General features: G+C 36.5%; 1 protein-coding gene across 1 annotated transcript in view; it reads right to left on the bottom strand.

The window, feature by feature from the left end:
- Positions 1-463: 463 nt before the first annotated feature.
- Positions 464-18,786, bottom strand: part of LOC107316636 (uncharacterized) — a 162,658-nt gene continuing 144,335 nt past the window's right edge. The window contains exon 4 of the mRNA XM_085552670.1: positions 464-2,682. The gene's annotated coding sequence lies outside the window, so the exon portion shown is untranslated. The remainder of the gene's footprint in view (positions 2,683-18,786) is intronic.

The following is an 18,786-nucleotide window of genomic DNA, read 5'->3' on the forward strand; positions in this document are numbered from 1 at the left end:
TAACCACCTATACAGAAAACATACTTCACTGGAAAGTGGCAACACCTTTATGGACAGTGCATTTGTGGGTATTCTGAACATCAGAATATATGTCCCACTTTAAAAACATCCTGAAAGAAAATCTACATTAAGGAATTTGTACTGTCATAAAGCAGTTTCTAATGTACTTGAACAAACATTTTCCAGATAGGTCCTATGTGTTCTCCACTAAGTTAAGATGTTTAGATTCTTTTTAGAAGTAAGGATCTTACTGCCATTGAATATCAACTATAAATTTAATATGGTTAAATTGCAAGCTGCTTCCTTTAACCAAAGGAAGTGCATTAAAGTGCAATCAAATTCTTTGAAAAAATAAAAAAACAAACAACAGTATTTTCAATAGTAAAGCAGATTGCAACGTATCTGGAAATATAGTTTCATAGAAAATGGCAAAATTATGAGTTCAAAATAACTTAAGCATATGTCAAATTGTTGATGATCCAAAATTTTACTTAGAAAACTGTTCTCCAGAAAAAGTCACTGTATGATGCCCCTTAGAAATGTCTTCATCGTGTCACAAAGTGTTACATTTGTTAATTAACTTTTCTTCGTACAATAGCAGACCTTCAAATTAATAGCTATTGCAAACTATAGGCAAACAGTGGGTGCCTGACTTAATTAACTCAGACTCTGTGTGATGTGATTTGTATTTCAGCAGTGCTTGTTCATAAAATGGGCACTGCTTTTCCTATGGCATATGGCTCTGTTTCTTCCAAAGGGCTGTGATATAGTAACTTCAGGATCCAGGATCCTTTATTGTTATCCTTTATTGTTATTTCATGATTTCATCTCCTGGTGTCCTGCAGAATTAGAAGATTTGTGAGAACCAAAGCAAATATACAAAACAGAGAGCAATGCAAAACTGAAAGCATTATTATTTTCATGAAGGCTTTCTACAAATGACATAAAATATTTGTTAATAGGAATACCAGAGCTGACTTTCTGTGTGTCTATGCACAGATGTGACAGAACCCCAGCACACTCAGTGGAATGTCATATAGAACAGCTAAGAAGCAACTAAGCAATAACTGTATCAGTGCCTAGTCATGCTACATTTTAATAGCTGATCAATATATATGTATATAGATTGATAACCAAATGGTATTTCTCCTAACATACTAAATTTGAAGGGAGGCAACACATTCATTATATTATTCATTATATTATATTGACCATACTTTCTATTTTGAGTTGCATCCTTGCAATCTTCACAAAGTAAAAAATGCTCGTATTTCCTCTAACAAAGGCTTCCAGATAAGCCTTTGGCAGCATTTCCGAACAAAGAGGGGCCACTGAAGAAATAGACTGGCCTTGTGACTCATATCTCCATGGGGTTCATGAAGCAAAATGACTTCAACAGAGATAGTAGGTTAAAGCAAGGACAGGCAGCCTCCTCAATTAGCATCACAGAAAACAAGAGCAAATACCTCATTCAGTGCACATATGATTCAGTAGTTCTGAAAAAGGGCATAGGTCAAAAAGAATAAAACTATTCAGCTTTATGAAATCATGTTCTTTAATCCTTACCTGAAGGAGGAGTCCTGCACATAACTACAGTGCCTCAGCTTTACACTAAGCTTACTTTGCAGATGTCATTTAAAAAAAAATAAAAATAAAAATAAAAAAAATCTCATTTGGCATGATCTTAACATTTGGAGGTAGTCTGTCTTTGAAAATGGACATTTCACAAGAAAATATTTGATCTTCTTTTGGTCTGTATGCATTAGTATGCGTTTGAGGCTTTTTTGCTTGTTTGTTTGAAGCACTGGGGTCATCCTTAATTCACTTGTGTAGTAACTAACAGGTGGCCTGTTATTCAGTTGTTAGAACCCTCTTTCCAGCACAGATACTCTAGGAACTGTATTCCTGTTTTTTTCCTATTACTCCCTGATTGAATAGCTGTTATTTTCTACCACAGCACTTGTTAGCCACAGGATGGATTTTTTCCCCACCTCATGCATGCAGATATAATGAGTGGTTACTTTTGGAAATCCTTTCATAAGTTACTGAATACATTGTCCCACTGCTTCCCAGCTTCCCTTACAAATTGCTTTGAATGCAGATAACATTCATTTTTGAATCTGAGTAGTTTTCATAGCTTCACAACTTGCTGATAATCCTTCTATCGCCTGTGTGTCATCCTCCACTGTATCACTGTGTATCACTGTTGGAAATTAAATTCTGAGAAAAGAAACATCTTGTTTTTCTTGGCTTTCCTCCCTTATTTTCTTGAGGAAATGTTGCCCCTAAGAGCTCTTGTTTAAGAAGGGGAAGTTTAAGATTAAGTTAATTAGCTATTCACTGATAATCTCTAAATGCAAAAAAATTGTTTCTAGAGATGTTGGTTTGAAAGGCAGATGAAACACAGTTTATTTTGTTTTACTTATTTTATGCTCAATAATAGAGTTTACTAAATGACAACTCTTCTAATATTTCCCATACGGAGACCTCTGCTGAAGAGAACATCTTTGCTGGCATTCTGGAGGACCGAAGGATGTGCTGTTTGCCAGGGTTGCATCTTTGCTGGGTTATTTTTGCACATTTCCTTATTGCTGGGCCGGTTTTGTCATTTACCAGTTGACATCAGGAAGTCTGGCGGCAGTCCAGGAGACAGCAGGAAGCAATGTTTGTTTGTTTGTTGGTCTGTGGATGAGCAGAGAAGAAAGATGGTGCGAAGGGGGAAGAACAAAGAGAATTAACAAGGAATAGCTTCAGCTACAGTGTAATTGTAGAAATACATACAGCAAGCTTATTAGCCATTCTTTCTTAAAATACATGATATACACATGAAAATAATCATGAATAGCCTCAAAATCTCAGTCAGATCTTTATAAGAACCTGAAGTTATAATCTGGTGGATTATCACAGCTTTTTATAAATAATACACAAATACTTCTGGACAGCACCAAAACTGCTGAAATTTTACAATTTAAGCATTTAACAAATCCATCATCTTCAAGGGTAGATTTTTGCAAGCACAATTTGGAAATTAAGAAATGATAATTTGTCTTTGAGCCTTTACATTCAGAGAGAGCATGGGGTGTGTATGTGTGTGTTTGTGTGTGTGCGGGGGGTGGGGGGGAGTTGTCAAAGACCACAAAAACAGATGATTATGTCACTTGAAAAAAAGAATCCATATTCAATTTCAGTGAAGAACTGATTTTAATGCATTAACAAATACTTGACATCAACACCTACATTTGTTTCTGTAGCAGAAACAAATCTCCAGTTCCACAAATATCGGTTGGTTGACCTCAAAAGATCACTTCAAATGATTATAAATACATGGGCAGAAACAATAGATATATGTAAATTCCTATCAATGAGTTCCAAACCAATGTCAGCTGTTTCAGTTTAAACTGAGAATATCAGCATCTGTCTTACACAGAAGCCAGCTTGTAAAGCAGTGAAAAATTAAAACCCATAAAATGGAAAAGAGGAGCTCCTTGGATTTGCAGACAGACTCTCCCTGTCCTTTTAAACTATGGGCTGTTTCCAGCCAGGTCCTTGACCACTGAGAGCTTCAGAAGTCAAAACAACTACTCAGAGCTCTACCAGGACACTAGACAGAGCACTGCAGATTGATAGATAAGTACAAAAGGCTTCTGATGCAAGATCTATGCCAAACAAGTAAAGCAGTAAACTAGATGATATCACTTAGATCAAGCCTGCAGTCAGCCGGATGTGGTTATTTCTGAGTTACACAGATCAGTGTGAATGAAGATGAATACAAGACAGGGAAAGTACGATAAAGCACACATACAATAAATTAGTCATAGTATTCCCATATGCTTTCAGATTCTCAGGAATAGAACCATGCTCTCAGTCCTGGGAGCATTCCTGGAATTAACTTTACTCTGATGTGTAGCTGTATTCTATGCACGGGAGATTTCTGTGATGTATAGCAATGTAATGCATGGGAATAATTCTAATTTCTCCATTAAATTTCTCCTTGTCAGTTGCAAAAGGCATTACTTTTTCTCCTGTTTTTCCATGTAACTACAAACTTGCCAAAGAAAATGCTATGGAAGAAAAGGAGTTAATGGTTGGGTTTATAACTGGTGTGGAGTGAATCTTAGGAAATATGGGAGAAAAGTGACCTCTGCTCAGATGACTGCCTGCTCATTAACAGATGGCTGTAGTTTAATGACTCCGCTATGGTGCAAAGAACAAATCAAATTAGGTGTTATGCGAAGCTGTCGTTGCACAGTGTTTATCTGCACAGTTCTCTGCACTTAAAACATGATGCTCCTTTCATAGCAGTCCCTGTGATTACTGTATCTCATCCTTTCCACATCAAAGTGCTGTCAGCACTTTTTTAATATAAAAAGGATGTGGAGATAATGTTACAGTATATTCTCTTCAAGCAACATTGACTTGTACACTTGCAACATTTTATTTTTTTTTTAGTTCTAGTAAAAGAAGATGTGTTAAAGTGAGCAGCATCCCAAAACTGAACAAAGCCAGAAGTATTTACTTAGAATCAAACCAAAGCACTTCTACAGGGATGCTGAGGAATTCAGAAAGTCAAGTCTGTTCAAGTGCTGTCTCAATTATATTTCTGTCAACAAACAGGAAACACTGTGAGTATGGAAAATGTCCATTCCTTAAAAAGCACAGAAGGCTCTTTTTATTTACAAGCTGGAACACTATAGAACCTTAAAGTGAAATATATAGTAATTCAGATCCAACTCCTTACGTCTAAAGCATGGCCTCATCTAGTCACTGGTGCACAGAGATGGGCTTGCTCTGATAATATTACTGCTTTATGACAAAGTAAAATACAATTAAATGAATACAGAATTGAAGGGATTGAAAAGCAGCAGAAAGAACTTTGGAGTATTGGCTTGAACTCTGCAGGGCTTTCTTTAAATTTGCTCCACCAAGAAACGTTCTTCCTTCCTAGATACTCCATTAGCAGCTACACATAATCTGTCACTGTTTCATGCTGTGTTTATTGGTCATGCTGTTCCCTTGCCATGATCTGTATGTCACAGAAGGGATAAGGTTTGACCTGCAGGTGACAACTGCATTTTTTGTCAACAGAGAAATTATAGAAAATTTCAAAGATTTCAGATGTGTTTACAAAAGAATATATAGCAACAAATAAAGAAATAATAAGTTTCCATTTCCTTTACAAGGTTGCAATGACATTTTTCATATAAGCTTTTCAAAGAAAAAAAAATGCAAAGCATAACTGTGAAGAAAGTGAGCTCATTTATGTAAAAACTGAGTGCAATGGGAGACAGAAAAATCAATATTTGGGTAACTCATATTTTTAGCTGAAAAAAAAAAACACCCGACATCATGAGGATAAAAGTTTAGGTCTATATATAATATTCCTGTTAGATACACCTCTGTCCAAACGCTATTCACTTTTATCCTAGAATTATGGAAGATTTGTTCTCAAAATTATTACTTCCTTCCTCAGTTTCCGTTCATCCTCCCACCTTATTAGCATGTGACTGTCAGTAATGCGCCTTTGAATGTGAAGGAAGAACACTCAGACAATTATGTGTCATCTTACACACAGGTCACAGACTGATCTTGGCTAAATCAGCCTCAATCTGGAGGGACTTAGCTGAGATCAACGGGCTTACCCAGGCCTGAAATCAATTATTACCCTGGTGAAAGTGCCTTGATAAACTCACTCATTTATGACAAGCTGAGAATAAAGACATATTCAGATGAGATCAACAACAAATACTAAGAATTTGTTTATTTTTTAGAAGTTCACTTCTTTTATTTTTATGTTTGTTTGTTTTTTTCCTAAGTGTTCTAAGTAACAGCTCAGCTTTGCAGCATGTTGGAAGTAACATAGCTCATTCTTTGAAAATGGGCAGGTTTTTTTCCTTTTTTTCTTTCTTTCCCCCCCCTTTTTTTTTTTTTTTTTTTTTCTTTTTTTCTTTTTGAAGTGCATCGATGGGGGGCTGGGCAAAAATATCTCAAACTGGACAACTTTCCTGTTCCTGGTTTAACTTCCTACTACAAATTCTGTGTGACACTACAGGTTGTTATGCTGCCTGCTGTATTGTCAAGCTGCTGCTAAAAGACTGCTCATTTTCTTCATCTGTGACAACCTGAATGTGTCTGTTACACATGTTCTGCTTACTAGCTATGTAAAAATACTAATCCTGAATGCTAAAGAGAAAGCTGCCATTTCCTTTATCACCTCTTTATTAAGCTCCTCCAGTTAATTGATTTGAAGTATAAAGATAACAAATTAAAGCCAGTGTTTCAGGGACATCCAGTTTGGGTGAGAATTTTGTATCTTTGCTGCATACCTAATAGCTGACAAGAACTGAGATAACTAATGATTGCCTTTGCTATATCCCAAATTCCCTGAAATATCCAGAGGAGTCTCTGGGTGGTGGCTGAAGAAATAATAGCACCTGTGTGTGTCATAAGACCCAGATGCAAGAAGGAAGATCATTACTACAGCCTCTGAAGAACGACTGGGGCTTGTAGGTCAAAACAGAGGAAATTTCTTCACATCGATATTACAGACTGAAACTACATGAATCCGTGGAACATACAGAGGGCACTGAAGGTAGATAGAATTCATTATGTTTCTAGTGTTGGGATACAAAAGGCTGCATCACAGCCATGCCCATAAGGCTTGTTGCCTCACTGTGGGCCATATGCTTTCAAGTTCTCAGGAATTAATAAAGTCTTGACTCTGCTCCCCCTCAGCCTCCCACACAGGTCAGCCAAATCATGGAGTGTGTGCCCTGGCATGCTCTCTCACAGTGGTGACACTTTGAAGATCAAGTCTGAAGACATTTTTTTCTAACAGGGATCACATAATAACTAACAACTTGCATCAAGGCAGGCATTGCATAGCAGCTTTGAGATACAAATATCCTAGTAGATTTCACAAATCAGTACACAAAGAGGGAAAAAATGTCTGATAACTCTGGGGAGAACCCTTTCCAAAACAGCATTAAGCTGTGACTAGTGAGCTAATCGAACTGCACTGGAGGCAAACAAGTGGAATTCCAGTGTTATGTATAGGCACTCAATAAATAATTTTATGGGGATTTTGACTGAACTAATCTCTTTTCCTCAGAACTTTATTCCATCACCTAACAGATCTACAGCATTTATTTCCTCTTGCTAGGAAGAGGAGATGGGCCTGATACATGTCAGTCAAACTTCTCAGATCATCATTCATTATGCTTTCCAGCTGACAGTTTTGACTGTACAGAAAATTATTGAAATATTCCTATTTTGGATTTCCAATAAGGTCTATTCTAGAGCCGTCTAGCTTTTTCGAAGATCTTATCGGCTACAATTAAGTGTTAGGCAGACGTGTAATTTGTCTGAGCACTCTTGTAGTGGCTATAAGTAATAAAATAAAGATTGCATTTGGGGACTTATTCCTCCCAGCTGGTCAGTCATCTCACTTTCTGTAGATATGCACGAGGAATGGGGACAGAAGCCCTTCACAGAACAATGTCCTTTACTCAAGTGAAATTACATAGCAAATTATATAGTACAGGTGTGCCAGTGCAGAAGAGTATTGATGTTGCCAAATTCTGCACTTGAACATACAGAAAGAAAAACTGTAATTGCCTATATGTAAACTACTTTCCTATTAATACAGTGATTAGTCCTAGAGAGTACAATAATAAACACAGTGAGCAATAATTATTCACAGTAAAAAGAAAAAAAATAAACAGTCTAGTTCCCATGAAATGTCAAGCAATTCTGACTTGAACAGAAAGTATCTGCTGAGAGCAGTGACAAAGCTGGAGGGTGCCTGCTTTACAGAAATAAAGCCAATGAATTAAGTAACATCCAATACTAATATGACAAGCTTGTTTTGCTTTAGTCATTTACCATGAGAAATCACCATAAAAAGAAGCTTTCACCAGATTTTTATTTTTTTTTTTTAAGCTGGGGTACGCTCAAAGCTCTGAAAGGGTGAATGTATAAAAGCAGTGAATTGTTGTAGGCTCTTTAATGTTGACCTTCTTTTGATAACTTTAGGTTTGGCACAGCCCCTGCTTTTAAATGAGAGTACTTAGTTTGTAGCACTGCCTTAAATTCACTGTCTAGCTAGAGAGCTTCAGCAGGTTTAGTGCCTCTCTATTTTAGACACTAGCATTTGTATGGTATTTTCCTCCCCAAAGAAGTAAATTATTTATATCGCACCAACCTTTTTTAACCTGGCTTCTGACAGGCTGCGATTTTTCCAATCTCAGTTGAAACTGTCTAAATAATTTATCAAGTATTCTTTCAAAGTACAATGAATTCTGAAACCTAAGAAATGTTAAATGAGGTTATTTGCCCTTCCAATGTGAGTGGGTTACACAGGTTAAGCTAGTGTTTTCTTTGAACTTTCCTCAGTCCCTGTTTTCTCCCACTGTACACTCTTTTTTCCCCCCTCCCCTACTGTCTATTTATGAAACTTTATGATATATTCCATCTATCAAACTTTTTGTTTGTGTTTCTGTACCTTTTGCTAACTCTTCCCTTCCTATTGTCTTTGTATACCTTCTAATTTTAGATACAACAGGACAGTTTTCCCTGTAGACAGTACTCCAGGTACAAGAAGAATTGATTTTTGCATCCCAAAGTATACAGGCACTCACAGTCCTCCCAGTATTTTTGGTGCTGGGTTTTCCATACCAACCTCAAATTCAACTGACCCTCCTCCCATCCTTTACAAAAATAACATTGATTAATAGACCAGATATCTTTGGTACAGAGATTGAGGAAGTTTGGACAGAACCTGAACCAGCAAACAACGTGCAGTCTTCCATGGAAGTATTTCCAAGTCAGACAGTTTACATCCCCTTCATTTCTTTTGGATCAGAATTAACTCAAAGATAGATTTAATTCCTTATTATGGTGGGATTTGCTAATCTTGTTGGCAATAGGCATCTCCTGAGTTCTCTGCTGCTGTTTTGCAGTTGGAATCTGTTATGTGCCAGAGCATGACAGGATACTGAAAGCAGATATTACATCTAATTTGTAAAGATTATTTTAAAAACATTGGTATCTTGACAATTTTTAATTGTAATACATAGCAAGAAATCTGAAGTCCACAATTTACAAATTTGCCTGCGCAAATCCATAGTTATTTCATACTGGATTTGCCTTCAAATGTATCTGCAGATTGCACTGACCTGCACGTGGTCTTGGTCTTTGTGAAAAATAGGCTGGCTCAGATAAGAGCTTGCATATATATTCAGGCTTTTTTCTTGCTTAAATGCCTGCTTTTGCAAGGAATATTCTTAGTACAGGGTTGAGTAAAGGAAAATTAGTTGCATAGGAATCAGAAACTGCAAAGAACAAAACAAAACAAATCAAAACTGACCAAGCAAAAAACACAATATAAAGGGGGATGCAAACTCCAAACTAATTGGCATGTAAGCTCCTTCTAACTATTCTTTGTGAATTATAATATTACTGTTCCAAAGTATTTTATTTTATGCTTTGTGAATGTTGCCATCTTCTGACATGTTGAATTCCTTCCCTAAAGGCTTTCTTATCCCAAGACCCATTCTAGCTCTAAGCCCGAACAAAAAAAAAGGATTTCCTCAGTCAGAACACTGCTATATTATTTCATTATATGTGCTACAAACAACATCCGAGAATAAAGTTTAGACCTTTACTTGTGGAGTAACAGTTTTTCCAGCTTATGGATACCATGACATTGCTAACGATGCTTTAACACTGTGAGTGTAAAGTTTTCTTATGTGATATGCAAAATTGCTTTGTTTAATATCTATTTGGGGTGGTTATTTTCTAAAAGCCTACACAAATTTAATTTCAGTCTATGTTTGCCTTCTGCATTTGATAGCAACATGGAATTGAATTTTGAAGAAAGCTTTGATTACTGTTAGTCATCCCCGCATGAGTATTTCTCTTTTTACACTTAAGTGTACTTTTGCCCTGATCGGAAAGCTACATTCATTAATTCAGATTTCCCAGTAGATGGTGCTCTAAGTACATTTCAATATGTTCATAAATTTGTGTCTGAATTATTTGAAGACATTACATGTTCATTAATTTACAGTTTTCATGAGTTCATCAATATTGATGACATGGAGATGTAAAGTCTTTTGTGAAATTAAAATGAAAGAAGTGGTTATACTAAAGAAAAGTTTTGAAACTCATTGGTTCGACATTTTCCTCACTATGCCTATAGCTGTAGCACATCACTTAAGTACTAATGGTTTGGGTCGCATAGGATGCAATGTGTTGCAGTGCTAACAGCAGGCCTCCTGACATACTGCTAGGAAAGATGGATATTACTTTTTGAAACCTATCAGACAGCAAAACCTGGGGCAAGCCTTCTGGTTGAGCTTCTGCCTCTTCTTTTTTCTCTTCTGATACAATGGTTTTTTTGTTTGTTTGTTTGTTTGTTTAACTTGCTTGGAGCTAATGCAAGATGATGTTAAATGCCAATAACTACTGCGCTCCACTCCCATAAGGAATACTTAATTTGAATATCTACCTAGATGTTAAATATACCATGTATTATATACAATCACACACTCAGTGATACACAAACTGGAATCCACAGAGATACTCTATTAGACATCTATATGTTCACATGACACTTTGCTCAAATACATCTTTATATAAAATATAGTGCAGTACTACTGAGGAATTATCATCAACAGTTTCCTCATAGACTGTCCTCTGTGTTCAATTTTTTATACAAGATGTAGGACAATGTTACAAATATGGAACTGCCTTGGAAAGTTTCAGATTTCTATCATCTATTATATCTGATGACATCAATGCTGTAGTTGTTTATATATTATATGAACTACTTAATAAAATGACAGCAGTATTTCAATCTTTCCTCATTTAAAAAGATTGAAATACTTATTGCTGAAACACCACATGGAGGAAAAAACAACAAATTCAATACAAAATAAAAAAAAGAACAACTCTTAAGGTTTCAACTAAAAATGTTTGAGTAAGTGAAGCTGGGCTTAAAAATCTCCTGAATGTTCTAACCTATAGTTTACTCTGAGTGCCCTATCGGCAGCAAAACATGCTATTCATCCTATGTGGGAAAAAACATTTTCTAACTTTTAGGTTAAAGTGGGTACGCAGTTCAATAACGGTGTTAACTAACTCTAAGATATCCTGGGTTTACATCAGTGACAAAACTGGTGTAGATAACTTCATAGTCATAAACAGTAAATTTGAAATTTGCCCTACATTGAAAGACTGGTATTTGCAGCAGAGCCTCGATGATTGTGATTATTAACTGATACTTTTATTTTCATTTGTCAATTATGGTGAAATATTTCATGCAGACATTTATATCAGTCTCTGAATATACCTTTAGCAGGTAGCAATGGCAATGAAAGCTCCAATAGGAGCAGACTTGGTCTGCTGTGTCAGACTACTGAGTAATGTTTTCATATTTCATAGATTAACTTTCTAACTCTATAAAGTACAGACACTTACAGATACAAAAGATATTGAAGCTCTGCTTAATAGTAATTCAACAGGATTTTTATCTTCATTAATAAATCAAGGAATGTATTTATTTATATGAATGAGTGAGCTGTGCATCTGCATTTTGTCTTTACTTGCTAAAATATCCCAATCTTCTCACATGAGAGAATTTTACTAGGATTGTTGCTAGTGATGTTTTGAGGACTTATACAAAGATGTTTTTTCTGTTTGCTCACCTATGACAAGCAATTTTTATGCCATTTATTTATAATTTAAAAAGTCCTTGTTGATTATCAAACATTTCTGAGTGTATTTAAGAAAGGGGGTACTATCACTCCTTTTATTTCTTGAAATTTACCAGAAAAAAAAGTAAATTATTTATGTCTGTATATGAATATTGTATGCAGTTCACACCCGGTCCATTCCAAGGAAGGAGACCTATCCATACAACCATACTGACTTCATTGGTTCCAGGGCACAAGGGAGGTTGCACATGAATCAAACTGCAATGCTGCTACTTGCGAGAAATCATATATCATGACCTGTGCTTCTCCATCACTACAAATAATGAGATATTTAAATTGTAAGATTTTATTTTTTATCTTATTTTATAGTTCCAGAGCATTCTTGGCTTCAGATTTTTGAGATTTCTGGAATAATTGTGATACATACTTATTTTTTTAAATACAAAAATAAATTTGCATTTCTGTTCTCTTGGCTGTGCTGGCAGACCTCTTCTACATGCTCAGCTACGTCAGCAGAAAAATGCTGTCTTTGCTTATGCAATTCAGGAATGTGGTGCAGCTATACCAGCCAAAAAATTCCTTCTGTCAGCATGTCTTGAATCTGTACTGGGGCTTCTGCCAGCCATGCTAGTCTGGCATAGCTGCAAAGGCAAATAAAGACAAGCCTTCAGAGCCATGCTGTGGATCTCAATTTAACCTTTGAATGCCCCAGTAATGATCAGCAATTGCAATGTAAGCTTAAACCTGAAGTCCTGCCCTATAGCCAAAATCAAAGAGCTTTAACAACTGTTCTGTGCCTTGACCCATAATGTGTCTATCAGGTGTCATACCTTATCTCACCTTAAGCCATGTGCCAGTTCCTAGCAAAGCAGCACTGTGCTGGTGAGTATGTCTGAATCTCTCCCTGACTGAATGGTGAGAGAGTGCTGCCAAAATACAGTGGGCAAACGAGACCAAAAAATACAGAACCAAAAGGGAAAGAATTCGACAGGAAGGGTATGGCTGTATGGAACCGTGGAAGCTCAGTCTAACATTTCCCATTCTTACTTCAAATGTACATTTTTTTTCAAGATCTGGTTGAGGCAGAACTGAGATTTCACTAAAGCCTCATTCCGTTTCATTAATACGAATTTAAAGAACTCTCAGGATGGTGTATGATTTTCTTTTTCTTCATGCAAAGTTAGTGAAAAGCATCACCTAAGCTACTGTTTAGTGAACCCTACAGCAGCAGCAGCACGCTCCTAGTCACTTCAGATGGGGGAGAATGCAAAGAGTCAGTAATTCTCAGAGCTGTGTTCTGAACGGTACAGACAGGAGAGCAATTGGAATTATCACAGCTATAGAGAAAGCCTCACTCAGAGTATCTTTTGAATTAAAGGAATAATTTTCTACATGTTTGCACAGCTCTTCTCCATTCTATGCATTTGGTATTTTAAAACTAAGGATTAGAATAAAATATTTGTAGTTGAACTGAGTTGAGCAGACAGACATTATTTTAAACTGAACCTAAACTAATATCAAGAACACACAGGGCTACAATCTATACATAAAATAAAAAAAAAAAAAAGAAAAAAAAAGCAAAGTTAAGATTCTCTCTCTTTTTTTTTAAATCATTTTGAATGGACCCCCTATTTTTCAGAAGGAGAAGACAGAGCAAGGGAGGAATGTTTAAAAGTCAACATACTACTTTACACATCTCTAATGTTTCCATTCAAAGATGTCTGGTGCTTTACAAGCTTAAAATGATTAACTTTATGCTCAGTAAGCAGTTCTGCCCATAAAAAAAGGTAGGTCTCTACGGGATTAGGGCCTCAATTTGTCCTTAGAGTGATGAGCAGTGAATATCACTTACTGCTTTAACAGACAAGCCGTATAAATAAGAGATACTGTGATTTGCCCGAAGATCTGTCAAAATGAAATGTTGTATTGGATTAACCTGGAATAAAACAAGTGTTTGTATTTGCAGCAAACTACAAGTAAAAGAATGCAGAGTAGGAAAAAAACCCCAAATACTAAGAGAAAAGAACATAATTAAACATTTCTTAAAATATCATTCTTTGAAATATAATGGAAATTACTGAAAACTACCAGTTAAGATTAAAATAATAACTCTTAGTATGTCAACATGAAATGTCAACTTTTCCTAACACACTGCATAACAATTTTTACATCATAAAAATATTCTTCAATAGCAAGCACTTTCTGGTCTCTGTAAAATGAAAGGTTGAATGGGGGTTTTGAGACATCCCTCGTCATGGTAAAACTATCTCTTTGGAAGCAAGGGTCTGTGGAGGCAGCTGTGCCTGGAGGCAGGAGGCTGTGCTTGGCTTTGCCATGTCCATTTGTCTCTAATTAGCGGCTTTTAGAAGGAAGACACACTTTGTCTTCACCCATGGGGCGGTGAAAACCCACTTTGATTTGCAGAAAGACAGATTATTACTACAAGGACCTGCAACCCTTCATTTTGATGGAAGAAACATCACAGTTTTAACACACTTCTTTTACTATAGAACTCTAGATAGAGCCAAAAAAGGGAATCATTTCACAGAAATGTGACCTTCCTGTACATAAAGGGATGTGTTTAGGAATTCTGGTAAAAGTCATGACACTGGGCAAATAAAAATCCCATACGACTTTAACTAATTCGTCTCCAATGATCAAACTGTTGTACTCGTGAGAGCACACCCACACCAATGGCATTTCCTCATCACCTCATCAAGAGCATGCAGGTAGCACTAACTCCATGCTGTGCCCAGAGTCAGGGTCCTGGCTTGCTGCATGCAGCATGCTGGTCCTTGGCTAGGCCTGACACACACATGGACCTGCATGCAAGCTGCTAACTTTGTGCTGCATTTAGACAAGAATAGGGAGAACACATACTTTTTTTCCAAATAATTCATTCATAATAACGAGATTAATTTTGAACTGAAATGGACAGCCTCTTTTGGCATTGCAGAATCATAAATACAGCAAATGAGCACGAACTCATTTCAGAAATTTGAAAGCCTTCAGCTTGAGTTTTTAAGAATATTTGTAAACAGATTACTCTGAGGATTTTCAAGACAATCTGCAGGTCACGCTGCATCCATTGATTTCTTTGGAAGCACCAGGATTGTTGGTGCACTTTTGAAAAGTCTCATTATGCCTCTAATGCAGATTTGAAATCCTAAAATCTACTTTGTAGTGACAAGAACCAAACTTCTAGTTCACTGAGTGTTCTTAATACTAGTGCAATGCTACTGTATTTATTAATAAATTATGCTGTTAGTCATAAAATAAAAATAAATAAGTTTTAAATAAATGAATAAAAATACATAAGTAATAAAAAGTTTTACTGGTTGCAATATAAGTATGCATTCAGCCTGCTACAAATTCAAACAAAAAATCTCTTACCTACTAAAATTGAAAATGTACTTTTTCATTTCCTAATGAAAAAGAGTTTATTAGAGTTTGGTGCTAAATCTGCTTAAAAAACTTATGTGACCAGTACTTACTAAGAAATACCCAGCTGGAATAAAGGCCATGTGCAGTTGAGAATGTAAGTATCTGATTATGCACACCCATAAGAGCAAACATTTTTAGAATTAAAATGAAAGGCACAAATGCAAAACAAGATTAAAAGCAGTTATTCAAATCAAGACTCCATGATTCAGATCTGTGATTTATATCACTTTGATTTACATGTCAATCCATTGTGCTTACAGTATTTTTCCCGATGCAATTAAGCTCAAGAACTGGATACCATATAGTTGTATTGAGCTGCAAAGGTACCTTTCTAATCTCCCTGATTCTATTTTACTCATTTATAAAAAGAAAATAAAAACTTTTGTCTTTTTTTTGGGTGACGGTACTATGCAAATGCAAATTATATTATACAAAATGGTAATTGAAATGTCAAAGGAGCAAAGGTTTTTAATAAAATGACAATTCAAGACACATGCATAAGTCCATGTGTGAATGTTGATTGCAATGAGGAAAGTTAAGAGTGAATTTTAAGTGCCTGTAGAAAAATGCATTGAATATTAAGAGTAAATTAAGAAATGCACAGGCCAAGGGACAGAGTTCTCTCAGAAATGCATAAAGAAAGAACTGAATTCTTTGTGGATTTGGGACAAAGAAGCTCATAGTCCCTGTTATCAATGCAAAGCAGGTTAGGGAATAGGTTGTGGGGATCACAGGCATTGTGACACTTCTAAAGCACCAAGAACTTTGAAAAGTTGAAAATGCAGTTAGCAACAGATATGGATCTGAAGGGTATAAAAAGAAATAGCGCACACATCTGGATATGAGCTTTGATGTTGAATTAAATGACATTTAAGAAGATGTAAGGCCTTCAGAAGAAGTTGTCATTTGAAATTCAGAAGGGTGACTCCACAGCAGGGAGAGGGCCAAATTGTTCTTTCTGCTTTGCAGCCCAAGGCTCCTGGCAAACTGCTCTGGAAGAGGCTGATCCAGAGGACCCTGACAGAGATTACTGCACTGATGCTTCTGGGACTCACCCACCCTCAGGTGTCTAAACAAAAAGGACCACAAAAGTAAAGGAACCCACAATTGACTCAGATGCATGGAAACCAACACTGAAGTATTGCCCTTTCACTGAGCCCCATGACAGATGGAGATTTTCAAAGTCAAGTTTAAGAGTGAATTATATAAGAATGAGATATGGAAACACATGATCATTTTTAGCAACCCTCAGTTTGGGATGGGAAAACTATCCTTTCTTGATTTCAGGAATGCTGAAATTGTGCTTTTGAACTTAACTTTCTTTCAAATTCAGCTCACAATTGCAGAACACGTGGTGCATTATTATGCTACTAGAAGCAGAGGGAAGAACAATGACAAGATGACTGAAGAAAAGAAGTGTGTATGTTGGCCCTTTTCATGCTGATGATGACCCCAGCAGCATAAAGCTTTAAATACACAAAAGGTACTGCTGGAAAAAAATAAAAAAAAACGCAAAAAAACCCCAAAAAACTGGTTTCTACTTTTTATGAAAACTTTTTTTTGTCAAAAGTTGTATAGGAGAGTGGAAGGGACATGAAAGGGACAAAAGAACACGATAGAGGAAGCTGGGACTTATTCATGGACACTCAAAAAATGGAAGAAAAATAGTCATTTCCATAATGAGCTGTTATCGTGCAAATGAGAGAGTTGAGGAGGAAGGCATCTTACGTTTTCTTAGAGGAGAAGTTCTGTAGCTGAGACTGTCTATTCATGCCAGGATATGGAATGCTTACTCCACATGAGAACAATTTCTCTGTGAAAAGCTAAACCCTAGAAGTAAGTAGGAAATTACACCAAGCAGCCAAACACTGCTGCTGGCATCTCCCAGTTGGCTGGCTATGGAATCCTTCCAGTGTGGGACACTGAGTGGATGCAGAGAAGGGACTGTCCTTGTAGCTCCCAGTGTGTCTTCAGAGACACAGACAGCAATCAGCTGTTTAAATTTCAGAGAGGATTTTCTTGGATGGCCCAATCAGCCAAGCCAATCTCTCCTCCATGAGTTTCCTCCCACCTCTTACAAATTATCACAATTGCCACTGCTAATGAAGCATTGCAGGTGAAGAGAACAGCTGAGAAAACACAAGGCCTGAAGTTTTTACAGTACCCAGTTAAAGAAATTTAGCTCCTTTAATTTTTTCTTTAAACAGACCCACAAACACAACAATCTATCATTTTAATGGATTCCAGCTGAAGAAACTATACAATGCTGAGATATACACTGCTTAAGATAAGGCTGTCTTCTCACTTTCCATCATTTCACTATCTGCTCAACTGGTTGGCAGTTATGATACTAGCAGTTTAATCCTAATTTCTAAATCAGTGTCAACAGCTATTTCTCTCTCTGGAAATGATACAGAAAGACCATAAATGATGTAGAGCACTATGCCAAACAAGCCTTTTTGTTTTGGCACATCAAGAAAAGAGGAGGGGGAAAAAAAAAAAAAAAAAAAAAAAAAGAGAAAAAAGAAAATATCTCCACAGCCACTACTTTGTAGGAACCAGCAAACCAAGTACAATGTGAGAAATATTTTCCCAGCTAGCATGGGTAGTTGTGACTGTCAGAGGATGCGACCAAATTACATTTGATCTCTTTTCCTTTTCTTATGAGATACTAAGAGACACGAATGATTAAGCTGTCAAAACACTTCTGCCATGGCTACAGGCAATGACTGTATGGCAGACCCTCAGCAACAGCTCTTTGCACAGGCTTACACTCACTCTACCTGTATTACTGATAGCGTGAAAAACCTTAATTCAGTATGAATCCATTATGAATGGATTGCTTCTGAAAAGAAATGCTGTTGATCATCTACCTAGGAAGTCTTCTGTAAAATGCATCTTCTTCCCTTTTCACACCCTCTTCCTATGTAGCTTGTGCCACTCTGTGCCGAACTCTGCACAATGTCCTTGGCTCCCAGTGGAACCAGGGCAACCCTGTTCAATATATAGCATGTTCTCAGCACCTCACAGGATGTGGTCTTCAGGCTCCAGCTCACAAACACATGTGCTTAACTTAAGCATGTGAGTAGTCCTATTAATGCTGAAGTACTTAAAGTTAACCATGTATGTAATTGCTTGCAGGGCTGGTTCTTTAATTAGCTACGCTCATCTTTTAATCCTCCCCTATCTTCTAACCTCTGTACTGCTACATGACTCAGTTTTTTTAATCAGATAATGAACATTAGATAAATTGTTATTTACTGTTTCTGTTTGAAGATTTGATCAAAAAAATGATGCACTCTGCATAGAGCCTAATTTTTAAACACAGCAAAACCTACAATACAATGAGAGAAGAAGTTTGCAAGTTTTGAAGAACATCCTAACTTTCATTTTGTTAAATAAATGACTTTTCAGACTTCCTGAAATCATGCTCAGATTTTCTGATGGCATTTTTTGCCTACATTTAAAAGTTACACGTTCTTTGTGTTAAAAAGAATAATAATTAGGTTATATAGTCAGAGTATATAGTAGCAGCCAAACAAAACTGAAATTTTCCAATGCAAAGATAGCAGAATGGCCAAATTGAAACAAAACCCACCACCAAAAGTCAGCAAAAGATACAGTGAAA

This window comes from Coturnix japonica, chromosome 7 (assembly GCF_054131305.1).
Source record: "Coturnix japonica strain WE chromosome 7, WE-NBRP24, whole genome shotgun sequence".
Lineage (NCBI taxonomy): Eukaryota > Metazoa > Chordata > Aves > Galliformes > Phasianidae > Coturnix > Coturnix japonica.